Source organism: Gossypium hirsutum, chromosome A03 (assembly GCF_007990345.1).
Source record: "Gossypium hirsutum isolate 1008001.06 chromosome A03, Gossypium_hirsutum_v2.1, whole genome shotgun sequence".
NCBI classification, from domain to species: domain Eukaryota; kingdom Viridiplantae; phylum Streptophyta; class Magnoliopsida; order Malvales; family Malvaceae; genus Gossypium; species Gossypium hirsutum.
Genome location: NC_053426.1, coordinates 101,895,695 through 101,909,049, shown reverse-complemented (window position 1 = coordinate 101,909,049; position 13,355 = coordinate 101,895,695). Strand labels below are relative to the sequence as shown.

At 38.2% G+C, this 13,355-nt stretch overlaps 1 non-coding gene across 1 annotated transcript; it reads left to right on the top strand.

Annotated features, from left to right (window-relative positions):
* The first annotated feature begins 256 nt into the window (after nucleotides 1-256).
* Nucleotides 257-363, top strand: LOC121227661 (small nucleolar RNA R71). Its single transcript, XR_005925218.1, has one exon. It is a non-coding gene; the product is annotated as a small nucleolar RNA R71 (small nucleolar RNA).
* The last annotated feature ends 12,992 nt before the right edge of the window (nucleotides 364-13,355 follow it).

Here is a 13,355-nt window from a genome sequence, read left to right as displayed (position 1 = left end):
GTCAATCTTTTTACTAAGAGCTTCAACCTGAGTCGCCAACACAACAACTGCATCTATATTAAAAACACTGGTTAATTTAGTAGGCTTAGTTCTTATAACTTGTCGCTAATAGTTATTCAATGTTATCTTATCAATAAATTCTTGAGCTGTCTCATGTGTTTTATTATTCAGTGTTCCTCTAGTTGTTGAATCAAGTATCAACCTAGTCGAGAGATTTAAACCATTTTAAAATGTTTAAACTTGTAATCAAAAAGATAATCCATGATGAAGAAACCTTTTCGGAAGATCATTAAATCTCTCCCATGCATCATAAAGTATCTCAAGCTCAAAGTGAGCAAAAGAAGAGATGTCATTCCTCAACTTAGTTATTTTGGCTGGTGGAAAATTCTTTAACAGAAACTTTTCAATCATCTAAGCCCAAGTCATGATGGAACCACGTGGAAGTGAATTCAACCACTATTTCTCCTTATTCCTCAAAGAGAATGTGAACAACCGTAAGCATATGACATCATTAGTAACGCAACTAATCTTAAATGTGTCGCAGATCTTCAGAAATTTAACTAAATGAGCATTCGAATCTTCATCTTGCAACCCATCAAACTGAACATACTATTGCACCATCTGAATTGTGTTCGGCTTAATCTTAAAATTATTTGCAGCAATAGTCAATCTGACAATATTTGATTCAACCTCAATCAGAGTGGACTTAGCATAGTCATACATAGTCTAAAAAGTAGGATGTGACAGAATTTACGGATTAACAGGATTATTGTCCATCTTCATAATAATGTCATTTTGCTCTTGATCATCTATTAAAATCTGTTGACCATGCATTGCTTCTCTAACCTCTCTCCATTTTCTGTGAGTAGTTTTCTCGATCTCACTGTAAAAAATTAATGGTTCCAATGTGTTGCCTCTAGTCATAAACGAAAAAAACTATAAGAATCAAACAAAAGAAAATTTACAATTTCAAAATTAAAAATTAAATTAAAAACAAAAATATTAAAATAAAAAAATTTGTTAAATTAATAGAAATTAAGTTTTCCAAATATTCTAGGCCTCGATAATGGTGTCAAAAACTTGATGACCACGGAACAAACTAAGAAGTTGACTAAGGCAAGTACACCTATCAATTAATAGTATAGCTATGGTGAGCAAAGATATCGTTCCCACGAAGACTAAAAGTACTAATAATTATTGTCTTTCTATTATTTAACTGAATAACTAGAGTGATTGATTAAAACTAAAATTAAATAAATTAACTAACAAACACGACAAAGAAAAAACATGAAAATAATCAAATAACAATTAAGAAGAAAAACAATACCTAGGAAAGAATTCACTTAAATTTCATCTGTCATTATCAATCTAAATTGCACAATTTCTTTACTTAGTACATTAATCCATAAAAATCCTTAAATTATGCTAATATATCTTTGGAGCATAAGAGCAACTGACTCTAGGTTGGCTAATTGAAATTTGTTTCTGATTAAAACCTCTATTATCACATTAACTTGTGTTATGCATTCCTCTATTAGATTTGACTCTAACATGATAGATTTATGTCGTCCTATTTTTAGGATTGCATGCAACTCCACTCAATTATGCAAGATCTATTCTTAAACAAGGTCTATTCAATCACCGATTTAAGCACATCAAACATGGATTAATAATCTAGAAATATCAAACCAAGAATTAAGCACACATAATTGAGAGCAAGAAACTAAGTATTTACTACGCAAAATAAAAATCAAACGACAGAATCCATCATAGATTTCATCTCCCTAAGTATTTAGAAATTTAGTTCATGCTTGAAAATAAAAACATCCAAGGTACAGTATAACCGAAAAAAATAAAGAAACTCGTAATAACTTCCTAAGAAATCAATTGGGGATCTTCAATCTTGACAGAAATCTACTTTAGAGTCAGCTTCAATGGTGTTTTTTAAGTTTTCTTGAAAATTCTATCAGGGCTTTCTCCTATCTTCATATTTTTGTCATATATACATCTTAGGATGCCTCAAAAACCTAACAATCGTGACTTTCCACTGTTCGATGTGCAATTTCACGAAATCAACACGGCCTACCGCACACTTATGCGGGTCACATAGTCGTGTAGTCTGGCCGTGTGGAATGGTTCAGTCTGAATGGCTCCTATAGCTTGCTCTAGCACTCCAATTTTCACTCCTTTTGCTCCTAATTGCTTTATTAAGCATTAAAACATGAATTTAAAGAATTAGAAGCATAAAATTCACAATTAACATCAAATAATCACCCAAAAACGCATTAAGAATGAGGTAAAAATATGTTACTTTTAGCACTTTTCAATACTTAACTTATTCATTTGCCAACATCAACATTTGCATACTCTTAGTCAATTTTATATATACTTTTCAACCATTTCCGAGCCTAATGACTCTTTCATACACATTCGGCCCTAGAGCTTTTTTTCTATTCTTTCGCATACTGTCACATATCACATTTCAATTTCAATTTCATTTCATTCATCATTTAATCAATTTGTATATTTATAACCTATAAATGAAACACAGACTCAGAACGGATATGTGGATTAGTCACCCAGGTTGCCTAACAATGATGACCTTATATGTAATCTACCACACCAAGTTGACCAACAATGATGGTTTTCATACAATATCTTGACCTTATGGCATGTCAACTATATCCGACTCGGTCCGAACAATTAATAAGGTAACCAAATTTTTGATTCATTATATATAGTTCAAATCATACTTTATCATATCCAATTAACCATCAATTCATCAAATAATACATCATGTTTCAACTCAATTTAATACCAATTATCATATATCAATCAAATCATACAATTTTCTATTTTATTCAATTTAGTCATTATCTCAATAATCAATCTCAATCTAAGCAATTCAATTCAAAATTCCAATAATAACTCACCTCAATATTATATAATGCAAAATAACATGAATATGCAGTAATTAAATTGGTCCCAAATCATAGAAATACAAACTGAATTTCCAAGCTACTTGTCAACGACTTTTGATTTTCCTTTCACTCTCGACAGTTCCATGTCAATGTTATCTAAATAAAATCACAAAGCATATAATATTATCAAATTCCATTCAAATCAAAATCAATCACAAAAAGCATATGTTGCAATTTATTCATTTTAGTCCTTCAACCTAGGACAAACATAACTTCGATTTAAAGCTTCGGATTGAATCTAATTTCACAATTACTCATTAGAGACCTCCTATTTTATATTCCTTCTGAACTTTTATGATAGTTTTACATTTTATTCAATTTGAACTCTAATGTATGAAACTAACAGGTAAACTTTACAATTTACTCATTTTTTTTAATCGAAGCTTAATTTCTAACAATTTCACACGAATTTCATCTAATTCTCAACAATGGTAACTTTCTAAAACATTAATAGTTTTACAAATTAGTACATGGTCTAGCTAAATCAAGCTCCCGTGTTTCAATTTCCATAAAAATCAAAGAAAACTGAATAGAGACTTACTTGAATTAAAGGTTAAATAAAATGGCATCTTTCTTGGCTTATTTCTTTGTTTTGGTCGATTGGAGAAGATGATATATCATCTCTCCATCCACCAATTTTACTTTTATAATAGGATTAGTAGTTCATTAGTTTAATCATGTTTCCACCTTAAGTAGTCACAATTTGCTTAATTAATCTGTAACATCTTAATTTTGGGCCTAGTTAGAATAGTAGTTTCGGGACCACAAATCCGATGAGAAAAAATTTTATTTTATTTTTATTTTATTTTTATGGTCTACAATTTTACAGAATGATTTCGTGAAAATTTCGTTCGAGAATTTTGACGTTTGGCCACTCAATTTAGTCAAAAGAACTAAATTGTAACAAGTGCAAAAGTTGAGTTCCATATGTTAGAAGGGTTAAATTGTTATGAGTTTTTAAATTAAAGGTCCTTAAATGGTAATTAGACCATTAGTAAGTGATGGACAAAAATAGACATGAAATGGGTGTAATAAAATATTTTTAAGTTAGGGGCATTTTGGTAATCTAATAATTAAAAGAATTAAAAAACCAAAATAGCCAAAATTAGCCCATCTTCTTCATGCTTCAGCCGAAACTTGCATGGACACCATGGCTAGGGTTTGACCAAGCTTTCCAAGCTCCAAAATCAAGGAAAACGAGGATTGGACCTAGATCGGGTGAAAAATGGAATGTAACGCCCCAAATATTATAAATTTGTTTCCATAATTATTTGTTACAAATATCTGTCTACTTCAGTGGTTATATGTTCTGGGAGTGTCTGAGAAGTCCTGAGTTCAAGCTTTAGCTTGGGAAAAATTTTGATTTTTCTTTGAATAAAGCCTTACCTTTGGTTAGCATAGGGGCGTTAAGTGCCTGTAGGTTTGGAGTTCGAATCCCTGCGCAAAGAAGGGATTTATTTTGCTGCTGCGCCATGTGAGAGTTTGAAATGGACGAAAATTCTGATAGTGAAGCGATTAAGGGAGAAAATTAAGGAGACTGGGATAGGGAAGTTATCAGATTTTCAGTTTTCTTTCTTGTTCCTAAAAAGTTTTGACTCTCTGCCAATTTTTTTTACTTTATTCCCCTCTTATTGTGGTTTCTTCTTTCTCTTTTTACCTCTTTGCAAATTTGGCTACTCCTCCTTTTCGGTTTCTTTGTCTTCGCTTTGTGGAATCGCACTCGGCTCTGTTGCTTTGGTAAGTGTGTTAAGCATGATTGTAGTTTTGGTCCTAAATTATTGATAGGAGATTCTTTATGCTGTTGACAGCAAGGGATCGGTTGGGGTAGGCTTTCCCTTCAGTGAAATTTCAGTCTACCGCATTGGAGTTTCAAGGTAAACGTTGTTTGCATAAAATTAAGGTATTGACGGTTTTAAGGTTTCACGTGAATCAGTGATTCAGGCTAATATTGAGGTTTGATTTGTTTAATCTTTAGGTTTTGATTGTCTTGGGAGTGGTTAAGGCATTAAACGAACCAGGTGTGTACTTCGACTGTGTAGAAAACAAGAATCGGCAAAAGTTGAAAAAAGATTTTGTCGACGCCACACGGGCGTATAGTCGCCCATGTTGTAGGCCGTGTGGCAGTACACGGACGTGTGGTCGACGAACCAAGTCGTGCACGCGTGACACGGGCACGACGAACACGATCGTGTGATGGCTAGCGAGTCCGTGTGCGAGACACAGGCTCGGCCAATTGGGCCATGTAGGCCACACGGTATGTGGGCCCACACGGGTGAACCACACGGGCATGTGGAATTTTTGGACTGGCCGTGTGATCCAAACGGCCAAGGCTAAAATAGGTCGTGTGGGCCACATGGGTGTGTGAGCCCATTTTTTTGAAATGTACTGTAAGGTTGCATGGGTAGCCCAAGTCGACCGTGACATATCATAAGGTTTGTAAGGATATCTTAGACCCCTATTATTGTGATCTGAATATGTGATGTATGCACTAGCATGTTATACTAAGATGTTTATCCGTTCTGTTCTGAATATAAATGTATGATTGTTAACCTGCATTATAGCATGCCACATTGTATGATGCATTGCGTTGGGGTGGGTTTGACAAAGTGAATGAAGTATCTAAAAGGCTGGCAGCTCAGCTGCATAATTATGACATGTGTTGCATTACAGTACTTTATGGTGTGTAGGGTTGGATGGGTCGATTTTATCCCCATATTGGGTGTGTAGGGATCGGTCAGTCAATTTTATCCCCACATGGTGTCTTGGGTTGGATGGAGTTGGTGTGCAGGGCTGGTGAGCGTGTTTCTGTTTTTCTGATCTATATGCATGATATATTTAATTCTTTTCTGAGTGGGCTGAGGCCTACACCACATCCGTTAAGGGCTCATGCCCGAATTATGTTTGTATTCTATGATCTGTCTGTATTCATGCTTAACTGTGGGGAAGTACACACTGAGTTTGCGAAAACTCACCCTTTCTATTTTATCTATTTAGGTAACCCCCAACAGTAGGCGGATCAGTGCAGCAGAGAACTCGACGGTGACCACGACCACATACATTTTGGTTTATGAACTTAATGATTTTGCTTTACTCATTATTTTTGGGAGTTTTGATATAATTAGGGACTTGGACTCTTGGTTTTAACTTGGGTTTTGAACTGTATTTGGAATATAAACTGCAACGCTAAAATGTGGTTTTCTTAAAATAAGCTAAGAGGTTTAGTATATAAAAACGGGTTTTAAAAATATATTGGCGTTAGAAGCTTCGCGATAAAGACACGTTTTCAAACAGTTCTATTATTTCACGTTTTCTCGACCTAAGTAACAGATAATATTTTAACAGATTTTATGTATTAAAACGGTTTTCCAAAAATACTCTCATGTGACATTACCAGATTTGGCCATAACGTCTAGGCCGAGTTTGGGGTGTTACATTTAGTGGTATCAGAGCCAGGTTACAAAACTCGACTGTGGATTTGGGTTGTAAAATAATGGTACACCGAGTCTCCAGCACCGATCCGGTAAGTTTCTGAAACTCTATTTAAAATTGTCTGAAAGCATACTTAGGATATATTGAAATGTTGTTTTGATTTGTTTGAAAATACTGTTGTATGCTATGAAGCTACTGTAGGTAGTAGACTTTATTGAAACACTTTAGGTAGTGTAGACTAAAAATTACAGTAAACTGCGATTTGAGATAACAGACTCTGAATACTCTGATAACCTTACCGCATAAAATATTTGTGAATAAATATCAAAACTGTAAGCTGATTTGCATAGAATTTTTAATACAAATTAATTCAAAAATTACGATGAGCTCACGTGGTACTCGTGGACGGGGTATTAGAGGCCGAGGTAGAGGCCGTAAAGGGGATTGAGATGAGTCCTTAGTATCTAATACGATTCCAAATCTGGATACTAGTAAGATTTCGGTATCGCCTGCGACAGAGATTGGGCAGGGTCTCATGATCGCATGGTTAGAGGGGACGCACTATCCCAAGCCAAGTTACGGATTTTGGAGAGGGTCGCTAAGCTCAACACTAGTTCTAGGGGCCGTGGGTCGGTTACGAAATGACTCCGGTCCAATGGGGCGGAGGTATTTAAGGGCATCGCTGGAATTACTCCTAGTGTGGTCGAGTACTAGATGGAGGCCACGGAACATATTATGGACGATCTGGATTTCTTTCTGCTTATGAACGCATTATAGAAGCTCAAGGGGCTGTTTTACTACTTCACGATGAAGCGTATCAGTGGTGGTCGACGGTTAAAGAGGGCACGACCGGTTGACATGGGATCTATTTAAGATGGCTTTCCAGAGCAAGTATATAGGGGCCAGTTATATCGACACTCGAAGGTGGGACTTCCTTAATCTTACTCAGGGAGATCGTTCACTGGCCGAGTATGAAGCCAAGTTCTTAAGATTAAGCTGTTATGCGAGGGGCATGGTGACGACAGAGTATGAGTGTTGTGTCTGTTTTGAGAACGGCCTTAGGGATAACTTGAGGGTGTTGATAGCTCTGCAGAGGGAACGTGAGTTTACTGTGTTGGTTGAGAAGGCCAAGATTGCTGAGGAAGTAAAGCACGCTGAGCGCCAAAATCGAGACAAAGGAAAGGCTAAGAGGGATACAGAGCCTTCGTATTCTAGGATGAGGTTTAGGAAAAAGGCTAGAACTAATGGGCCCGTGAAAGTTGGGCCTACTGTTGCACCTTCTGGGGTGACGATCTATCAGCACTGTAACAAACACCATCCGGGCGAGTGTTGGAGGGTTACTGGAGTGTGTTTGAGGTGTGGGTCTACTGGGCACTGTGTTAAGGACTGTCAATTGAGGATTAATTAGATGCAAGCCTCAGTTAATGAGACTGCATAGCCGCCGAGTGTGGTTCAGCAGCCACCTAGGGGCTGTGGTCAGCTCGGGGTGGTAATGGCATGGGCCGAGGACAGAGAGCACCGAGCAGAGGTGCTGGATCGACTGAGGCGAGGTAGCCTGTACAGGTGTATACTACATGTCGTGGTGAGGATCAAGATGCTCCAGATGTCATCACGGGTATGTTTTTAATTTTTAATGTACCTTACTCTATATTGATAGACATAGCCTCTACACACTCTTACATAGCTAGTATGGTGTCTAAGACCTTGGGGTTGCCATTTGAGAGCACTTCTAGTGAGATAACAGTGGTGAGTCCATTGGGGTAGTCTATTGGAGTTAGTAAACTGTTTAGAAACGTTCCGTTAGAGGCCCAAGGGACTGTATTTCTAGCTTATCTGATGGAGCTTCCATTTGGGGAGTTCGATTTGATTTTGGGCATGGACTAGCTGGTTAAACATCGAGTGAGTCTGGACTATGCTACAAAAAGGGTTGTTCTGAGGATCGAGGAGGATATTAGGTAGTTGTGATTGGGGAACGACGAGATTATCTAACTAATGTGATATCTGCTTTGAGGGCAAAGAAGTTAATAAGAAAGGGGTGTGAGGCATTTTTAGCCTACATCAGTGTTGTTAATTCTGTGAACTCTTCAATTAAAGACATTCGAACTGAAAGGGACTTTCCAAATGTTTTTCTAGAGGAACTACCGGGATTGCCTCCGAGTCGAGAGGTAGAATTTGGTATCGAATTAATTCTAGGTATAGCTCCGCTGTCTATCGCCACTTATCAAAAAGCACCGAAAGAGCTGACTGAACTTAAGGCTCAAATTTAGGAGTTGTTAGATCGTGGGTTCATCTGTCCCAGTGTGTCTCCACGGGGGCACCTGTTCTGTTGGTGTAGAAAAAGGAAGGTACAATGAGGATGCGTATTGATTACTGTCAGTTGAACAAGTTAACTATTAAGAATAAGTACCCACTTCTGAGGATAGACGACTTATTCGATCAGTTCAGAGGGGCTTCAGTGTTCTCTAAGATCGATCTGCGATCAGGCTATCATCAGTTGAGAGTAAAGGAGGTCGATGAGCATAAGACGACATTTAGGACTCGTTATAAACCGTGTGCTCCAGCCCTACTTTGATTAGTTCATGGTGGTATCCATCGATGATTTCTTGGTGTATTCTAATACGGAGGATTAGCACGATGAGCATCTCAGAATGGTTCTGCAGATTTTTCGAGAGAAATAGCAATATGCGAAGTCCAGCAAGTGTGAGTTCTAGCTGCGGGAGGTGACATTTCTGGGATATGGTTTCTTCTTAGGGGATTCGTGTGGATCCTCGTAAGATTGAGGCTGTGTTGAGTTGGAAACAGCCAAAGAATGTGTCAAAAATCTATAGTTTTTTGGGGCTAGCAAGGTAGTAAAGACGTTTTGTACAGGGTTCTCTTTGATTGTTGCTCTGATGAATAAGTTACTGCGTAAGGGAGTTCCTTTCGTGTGGACCAATACACAGCAGGAGAGCTTTGATAAGCTCAAGACTGTGTTAATTAACGCACCTGTTCTGATTCAGCCTAAACCCGGTAAGGACTTTGTGGTGTACAGTGATGCATCGCATGTGGGTCTGGGTTGTGTCCTGATGCAAGACGGTAAAGTTGTTGCTTATGCATCTCGTCGAGGTAAATTATCCGATGCACGACTTGGAATTGGTAGCTGTGGTATTTGCTCTTCAGATTTGGAGGCACTATCTGTATGGTAAGAAGTGTACCATCTACACTGGTCACAAGAGCCTCAAATATCTCCTCACTTAGAAGGAATTAAACTTTAGGCAACGTTGGTGGGTTGAACTGCTTAAGGATTATGAATGCAGTATTGAGTATCTTCCTTGTAAGGCTAATGTGGTGGCTGATACGTTAAGCCATAGGGCTATGACCGATTTGAGAGCGATGTTCGCGCGACTCAGTTATTTCAACGATGGGGGTCTATTGCCTAAGCTGCAAGTAAGGCCGACATAGATGGAGCAGATCAGGGGTAAATAGATGGTAAATAAGTCTCTTGAGTTGAGGTTTCGTTAGATAGAGAGTGGGGTTACTATGGATTTTAGGATTAATGATGATGGGGTACTGTGTTTTCGGAGACAGATCTGTGTACCGAATAATAAGGATCTAAGACTGTCGATTCTGAGGGAGGCACATAGTAGCCCTTATGCTATGCAACCGGTTGGGAACAAGATGTATCGATATCTGTAAGAATTATATTGGTGGTCAGGATTGAAGCGTGAGGTTACTGATTTCGTTGCTCGCTGCTTAACTTGTTAGCAGGTTAAGGCTGAGCATCAGTTACCTTCGGGTTTGCTGCAGCCGATTAAGATACCGATGTGGAAATGGGAGCGAGTGACAATGGACTTCGTTAGTGGGCTACCCCTAACACCCACTAAAAAGGATTCTGTTTAAGTCATTATGGACCGATTGACCAAGACTGCACATTTCATTCCTGTTAGGACAGACTTCTCCCTATAGAAGTTGGCCAAACTTTACATTTGTGAGATAGTGAGGCTACATAGGGTACCTATCTCGATCATTTCTGATAGGGATCCTTGTTTTATGTCTCGATTCTGGAAGAAGCTTTATGAGGCTCTGGGATCAATGTTAGACTTTAGTACTGCTTTCCATCCTCAAACAGATGGTCAGTCGGAGAGGGTGATTCAGATACTGGATGACATTGTGAGGAGTTGTGTAATTAACTTCAGAGACAGTTGGGAGGGGTACTTGCCTCTAACAGAGTTCGCTTACAGCAATAGCCATCAGTCTAGTATACAGATGGCACCTTACGAGGCACTGTATGATCATAATGTCGCACTCTCTTATACTGGACTGAGTTGGGTGAGCGACATGTTCTGGGTCTGGAGTTGGTATCGGAGACTGAGGATGAAGTCCACATTATTTGAGATCAACTGAAAGTGGCTTCTGACAGACAGAAGTCCTGTGGAAATCTGAAGAGGAAGGACATCGATTATTCTGTGGGGGACATGGTTTTCATTAAGGTCTTGCCTCGAAAAAAGGTTTTAAGGTTGGGTCGAAAGGGCAAGCTAAGCCATCAGTTTATTGGGCCGTACCGAATTCTGAAGTGAGTAGGGCTAGTCGCATATCAGTTGGAGCTACCTTCAGGGTTAGATCGCATTCATGATGTGTTCCACGTCTTGATGTTGAGACACTATTGCTCTGATCCCACGCACATTGTGCCTGTAGAGGAGATTGAGTTTAGGCCAGATTTAACATTCGAAGAGAAGCCGGTACAAATCCTAGATCGCGACGTTAAGGTTCTGTGTAAGAAATCTATCCCTTCAGTGAAGGTGCTGTGGCAAAATCATAGCACTGAGGAGGCTACTTGGAAGCCGGAGGATTCGATGCAACAGCAGTATCCTTACATTTTCTGATCAGGTAAAATTTCGAAGACGAAATTTTTTTTAAGGGGGTAGAGTTGTAACGCCCTAAATTTTATAAAATTACTTTCATAATTATTTTTCACTAATATTGATAAACCGTAAATTATGCATATTTTTACCCCATGTTTAATGCATTTTATGGATGATTTCTCATTAGAATTGGTAAATTCGATGCTCCTAATGCTTTAATTTCATGTTTTGTACGCAGGAGAGCACCAAGAGTCAAAAGGAGCCAAAAACGAGAAAAAAAAAGGGACGAAACGGGCCAAATCGAGTAGATGACACGGTGTAAGCCTTGCCACACGGGTAGCTCACACGTCTGTGTCTTTCGAGGGTGTCGACCAAGGCTTTCATGATTCACACGGTCTGGCCATTGACCCACACGGCCATGTGCAATTTAACGGATCGAACACGGCCTAGCAATCACGTCACACGGCCGTGTCACACGGGCGTGTCCCTGCCAAGCCCAAGTTAAGTCAAATTCAGAAAAGGCCACTTTTGAGGGCTTCTAGGCATTCCAAAGCCTATAATTACACCCTAGAAGAGGAAAAATAAAGGACGGAAAAGGGGGAGTAAGGAATTACTCCAAGAAAGCCGATTGATCCATCTCAGAAGCCGGATTCATCATCAAGACTGAAGATCTCTCCTCAATTTCCCTTCAGGAGTTTTGGGTTTTCTTTATGTTTAGTATTCTTTATTCTTCTGAGATATTTTCTTATTTAGTTATGAAATAAAACCCCTAAATACCTAAGGGGAATGAAACCTAAGACTAATCTTGTTATTATTTTCTGAATCGTATGATAAATATTTAACTTATTCTTAATTATGTGACAACATTTTTTCGGATTAAGGTGAAACCTAATACGAGGATCCATAGATCGAGTTAATGCAACCCTAGAGTGTTAATTAGAGAAAACTCTCGGTTATTCAATCTAGGGATTAGACGTTATTAGTCTTGAATAGGGATAATAACATAACTTAGGGATATCTACGGAACAAGTTGAATGAATAAATCATCCGGTTCGGAGCCAGAATAACAAGTAAAGTCTAGGCAGATTTTTCCTTAGGTATTGTCTCAAGTCAATCGATTTTCCCAAAATAAATTCCCCAATTCTCTTCTCTGTGCGTTCTTAGTTTAGATAATTAGTTAAATTAAAACAAAACCCCATTATTCCTAGGCTAGATAATAAAAAGACAGTCATTACTAGTACTTTTGGTTCCCTTGGGTACGATATCCCAGTCTTGTCATTACTATACTATTGTTCAATAGGTGCGCTTGCCTTTTCATCGTGATAATAGTTAGTCTAGGTTTGATCTTCATTATAAATATTTATTACTTGTTACGAATCATGCAATCAAGTTTTTGGCACCGTTGCCGGGGAACTAAGATATTAGGAACGTTCAATTTCTATTACTTTAGCCATATATTTTTCTTGCAATTTAATTTAATTTTATTATTATTTATTTACTTTTTCTTTCTCCTGACAGGTTTTTATAGTTTATTACTAGAAGAAACCCGTCAAGACCATTACTTTTTGACAAAGAAATCGATCATACAGTTCGTAGAAACCAAAGAGAAATAAGGCGCAGCTTAAGATACATGGAGAACGAGCAAGAAGATGATACTCAACCCTCAACCGAAGAGATGGCTGAAAATCAAGGCAATCAGCTACCTCCTGCAATTGCGGTTAATCAAAATCCTGCTCCACGCACTATGTATGATTATGCTAAACCTTCTTTAACAGGAACTGAATCTAGCATAGTTAGACCTGCTATAGCTGCAAATACTTTTGAATTAAAACCTAACACTATTCAGATGATACAGCAGTTTGTTCAGTTTGATGGTTTGCAGGATGAAAATCCCAACGCTCACTTAGCAAATTTTCTGGAATTTTGCGATACATTCAAAATCAATGGCATTTCTGATGACGCCATTCGTCTTCGGTTATTTCATTTTTTATTAAGGAACAAACCTAAACAGTGGTTAAACTCGTTACCACGAGGGTCAATTACTACTTGGGAACAAATGACCGAAAATTTTTTACTAAAATACTTTCTGCCGGCTAAAACGGCT